This window comes from Mastigoproctus giganteus, chromosome 3 (genome assembly GCF_048544385.1).
Source record: "Mastigoproctus giganteus isolate SK-2022 chromosome 3, ASM4854438v1, whole genome shotgun sequence".
Lineage (NCBI taxonomy): Eukaryota > Metazoa > Arthropoda > Arachnida > Uropygi > Thelyphonidae > Mastigoproctus > Mastigoproctus giganteus.
Genome location: NC_143577.1, coordinates 45,039,475 through 45,045,474, shown reverse-complemented (window position 1 = coordinate 45,045,474; position 6,000 = coordinate 45,039,475).

The following is a 6,000-nucleotide window of genomic DNA, read 5'->3' as shown; positions in this document are numbered from 1 at the left end:
ATTTATTCTGAATACCAAACGCTTATTTGTATCTCATTTTAATGTATCAATCCACCTTAATTGTAATTTCAGAAAGAACTCTTGTTATAGTAACACCCCATTACTAAGAACGATGACCAGACTCTACAAGGACCTGGGAGTATTCCGAATACCTAAGTGTGGTTGGTCGCTATAATGTTGTTACTGAATTTAACATGGTACAAACAACTGTTGTGCTGGCAGTCTTAAGAAAAATTCAAATAATAACCGACAGATCTTTCATATCTCTTTATTGCCTTTTGTTCACTAAGACCCGCTAATTAACTAAGCCATTTGACAGAAGTGCGTGTAAATATCCATTTAGGTCTTTGCTAAGCCTCGGGGATTTTTGTCACTTAACAAAACCACCGCGCATTCGATTTTCGTGTGTCCTGATACAGACAGATACAGGGAGATTAAAAGAAATCGTTTCATGGAACAAAACGACATGCTAGTAGATTGGTCTTTGTTGTGGTGTTAAGGAGGACAATTAGAGTGACAGGCGGAACTGCCGAGATTTAAAAAAATAATAATAATAAAATAAAAATCAAAAACTCAAGCTCAGCTGCTCGCTGTTTGGAAGCATTTCGCAGAAAATTGATATCCAAGTTCAGAGGTTTATTAAAAGGAATAAACAGCACTTGAATTCCTTGCTGGATTCTGTAGGAAGTATTATTTTTAAAAAAGTCCAGAAAAAATCCAAACAAGGGCAATCACGCTAACCAATGACTCCTAATCTTGTCCTCCACAAACTGACTGAGTGTCCACGTTCCTCCCCACTCAGTCACTGACTACATATTGACCTCATTGTGCAGACATCAAAATGTTGTCTAATTTGTTGGATCCACTATGCAATTCCACTGCTCCTAATTACGCGCAATACCTACATTTGCATTTCAGTTCCACATTGACTAAATTTTCTTCCTCTTTATTAAAAAAAAAATGTTCTGTGTACTCCAGCGTGCCACATATGTTGGAAATGTGTCGCGTGCCACCTAGGAGCGCATCCAGAAGCCACTAGGATCAATACCCCCATTACTAATCCAAGGCTGGATTTACAAATGTTTTTGATAAAGTCATTGTATGTTAAGCGCTCGTAATAAATCAAGAAAAAATTAAAACAATTTTACGTTTTTAAAATAAATTTAATATAGGTTAACGAATAAACGTTCGCCCCTTACAGAAACCTCAGTGAATAGCATAGTGGGCAGAATTGCCCTCCTCCTCACGCAGGGTAGAAAAGACTTCAGTTCAAATCCTGTCAATATCGTGAAGAATTTTTATGGGCCTTTTTTGACGCAGTGGCTGAGTTAGTCGGTCTCGAGCGAGGCCAGCATGGTCCACCTTCCCCGGAAACTCGAGTTTTTCGTCCAGCAAACAGCAACTCGACCACAGAATAGCGCAATATGGCCTAAAATACAACAATCCTTACAGAATCCATGTCTCGAAAAGCTCACTAGCGCTTACCTGTGATAAATTAAAGCTAAAAGGCAGTAATATGAGCTTGTACACATTGTCCCAGTCACACTGAAACCCTTTCAGACGATAAAAATGGAATTTAAACTGTATGTCAATGACAAAAAATAATTCGACCTCCTACCCTTTTGTTCCATATCTTTCAGTTGTAAATGCTTTAAGATGGCAAATGCAGTGGTACACAACTTCCTTTGTTTCGCGAAAAATATTTAAACAAGAGTAAGAGATAAATAGGAAAATAGGAAAGGTGTACTTTACTTGGCATTAGCTTAACCAAGCCGTCTGAAGTGAACTAGCCAGTTATTAGCTTTAAAAGAGAAAGAACATGTCCAGAGTACACCAACATCCAATAAAATGTGAATTTTTAAGTATTAATCGGTATTTAGAAGAAGAAGAACTCTTTATTGCATACAAAACGCACACGCTATACACAATACCCTTCACGGCTACAAGTCAGGGGTTAATTTGTATTTAATTAATCAATTATATCAGTATAAATAAATAAACTGAACCATATATCTATTATCATCGATAATAGATATATGGTGAGTGCTGCTAGTGGGAACAACATTTAGTCTTTTAGAAAGAACTCAATAAAATAATTAAAAATTCCGAGCTGTGCTTGGAGCAGTTATAGAATGGCACAGAAGTTGGAAACTTTTCCGCTGAGTGGAAACACGCTGTACTATATCCATGAGCTGAGCAATGAGAGAATCTCGGCCATGCTTTGCGCTAATCTTGATAATAGCCACAACCGAGGTCCGGCACAGTGGGGAAATCACAGCGTTTCAAAGGACATTAGGTGTAGACTCAGTCATTTATTATAGTTTATCCAAAGCATGATTCAAGCAGAATTTGCCACTGATTCGTGCTAAAACCATATTGAACTTAGGATCGGAATTATCAGATTTAAGACCTCAAGATTTCTCTCCAGAATTTCATGATCCTGTTGATCATTTAAACTTTCCTTCGCGCCTTTAGACAGATGAACAGGAAGAAGTCGCTCGATAAAATAATGAAGTCTTAGTTTTGAAGGATGAGCAGGACAGAGCGACATACTAGAAGGCAAAGGATTATACTGAACATTTACAGCTATAATCTGAAGTCTGGGGTTGCTCTTTAAAGGATACAACAAAATTCTCTATGACAATGATGAGGATTTTGACTTCGGTGACGGCCTATGAATTTGATTACACTGAAGATGATATGGATCAGTGGTTGGACCGATAAGGAGATTCTAAGTACCAGACTCTCACTGAGCAAGAGGTCGCCTCTGGTTTTATTGCTGGTACTCTTCAAGAAGAGGAAGAGGAACAGCCTTCAAGCCAAAAGCTATAAAAGGTCAAAGACCCCTTAGATACGATCATAAACTTCATTTGTTTGATTCAACATTCAACAGTTGATCCTCTTACGGAGTTTTTTCTCCTAATTGGGCGTGCAATGCTATTTATTTTGCATATTGATTTTATAACCAATGTTCTGCTGCACCTGAATACAATACTTACCTTTGTGCACCAAAACCAAAATGACTTTACACCCACATAGCTTGTCAACCAGGCCAAATATTCGCAAACTGTATCCCTAAAAATACTCACGGCAGGATACCTCTTTGTTCCAGTTGTTCACTTAACTTATTAAACTCACGTACTGGTTTACCATCCCTGCCTCGAGGAGATGGTAAACCAGTACGTGACTACTATTCAATATTTATATCCTTCAGTCAGCAGATAATTAATAACTTTTCTATACATAAAACTCCAAGTATTTATAGTAATTTAAAATATTTACTGAACTCATAAATCGAACAAACTTTCTATAGGATCGAGGACTTTATAAGCCAATAAGAGAATTCATTTTCCAAAAAAAACACCCTCTTCCATTCAAAATTCAATCTTAAATCATCGCACATTTCAGATTCAAACAAAATATGTTGACTGGTCTCCTCAAGCCCACAGAAGCAATTTTCACTCTCCATTTAAAAGGAGCATAATTTTGATCAAAAACCATGCCCCGTCATAATCATTGCACTAAACACCCTTCTGCAACAGGATCAGTCTTAACATCCAGCAAGAAAATGCAGGTAATTCTATCTTTTGCACGATTATTCCAGCAGCTCTGCGAAATTCGCACAGTCTCCAACTGGAACCTTTTCTTTACTTTCTTCAAGTTTGCGTGGGTAGCATAGCGGTTATAATCACCGTCCTCCACACACTCAGTCTAAAATGCCTGGGTTCGAATCCCGTCAATGAGGAGGAAATTTTATGGATTTTTTACTCTGTGGCTGAGTTAGTCAGTCTCGGAGTAAACAGCAAGATTTTCTCTCCTGGAAACTCGGGTTTTTCTTCAAGCAAAACCGGCAAATCGACCAGAGAACACACGCAATTTATGTACACAATACACATGGCAGCTATGACAACTCTTTGGGAGCCCTAATATGACAGCTTTAATTCTTAAAATTATTTTTAGCACCATATTCTAAATCCCTCTCAATAATTTACAAGATCTATGGAAGTTTCCCAGATATAACCTGCAGAGCATCATTGAAGACAGTCCTATAAGCTCCAGTTTTACTCAGCAGGGCAAATCTTTGAGCCAAAATGAGATGCCTTAACGACTATTGTAACGTACGTAACTAGATGCAAATATATGTACATTTGTACAACAGGGAAAATGTATATTTGTTGTACAAATGTATTTTCGAAAAAAATGAAAGGGCCTTCTCTTTTATTCTTTTCGAGCTGTCCTCGAGAATATTAGAACTATTTCAAGAATCTGTTTGAACTATCCTCTCGATTTATTTCTTATTTTTCAATTCGTCATGTGGGGAAAATACGTCATTGTCTCATCAAGAAGAACCTCTAAATACCTGACCGCACAGGAACATCATTCAAAGTACCTTTCAACAACGCTGTCTTTTACTTTCCGTGGAAATTCAATTTTATGGAATTCAGTCCATTTACATGTATCATTCAGAGCGATGGCAGACCGCACCTCTATTTGAAGTTTTGAAATACCGTGTACAACCAAGTCGTCAGCATAATCCAAAAGAGAGCAACCTCACCATCTCTTAACCAGTCGGTCATTCATTATTGAATTCCATCAAAACTGTCCCAATATGGAACCTTGTGAACATCCACGGGTAATCTTCCGCTTCTCTTATGATACTTACCTTTCGATCTTAAAAACAGTCTCTCATAACTTGATGCATGTTACAACTCGAATCCATTGCTCATTAGTGTAATCTTACACCAAGAACAAAAACGGAAAGCTCTGAAATGGATTCCGAAAAGTGTTTTCTGATGTCAGTGACCCAGAAGGTTATGTTTTTTTTGTCAGCTGTGATAACTCTATGAGGATAACACTTCTTTGCTAAATCCATTAGAAGAGGAAAGAGATCTCCCTCCACTTTGGCTCTCCAAGACCAGAAGAAGTATCTTTCTTCCAGCTAGCTTACTACTAAAAGAAAGATACTGTCTTCTCCCGTTATTCTAGCCATGTTCCAAATCATAAGTTCGATCAGAAATAAGTTTAGCACTGTGCAAGAGCTAGTACTATGAAAAGACTCTTTGGACTTTGCAGAGATCTGACTAGAGCCAAACCAAGCCGAAATAAGGGATACCATTCTGCTGGATTTCACATTCAGGACGACTCACGTGAGGACCGTAGAGGGAAACGAGCTGCCATAATGCTCAACTTATAAAAATGTTCCTTTTACTTTTTTTAAAACGCTCTACTTTTTTGCTGCCTACTTCTTCTGCCTACCACTAACACCAGTCACAATGGCCATAGATGAAGCTATTCACTGATTAATCAATCACCTATATCCAGCAACTTCTCATATCATATGCGGAGACCAGTCTTCTTCTAACCCTTTACCATCTCCAAAATCACCTTGCGAATTTTCTTCAATATTTCGGCTAATCCAGATTAACTACAAGCCAATCAGGGGACAAAATCTCTTAGATACAGCGTCTTTTTCAGTGATATACCAATTCGAGGAAATTATAAATGACATATTCCGGTCAGACCATTAAATGATTATCCTGCCCATCAAAAACAGCACTAACTTCATAGTTAAATCGTTTAAACAGCACTCCGCATCAAAGTTTCTCGACTCACAGCTCTGCTTCGAAGTCGCATCTTCCATCCAGTGGAATAGTTTGTAAAGCTATGAGCGAGGCCGTGTGGTCGACCTCATGACTGGATACCTCCAAACTGTGGTCTTAGAGCTGGTGCACTTCCCACATCAACGAAAGATTCAATGCCAAACAAAGTGCACGATTCTCTTGCATTCTTTCACGTTAAGGCCGTGTTCAATAGGAAAATACATCTCTAAAGATCCCTAAAAGAAGGAAAGTCATTTTACAGTATTAAAACAAATTTGGCCCAAAACATTGACCTAGATGAATGGCTCGACTCTGTTGCCGGGCTCTCCAACCAGCCACCAGATTTTCTGATGGAATTGCCATTAAATTACCGGGAAATTACCGGGTGACCGTAATATAA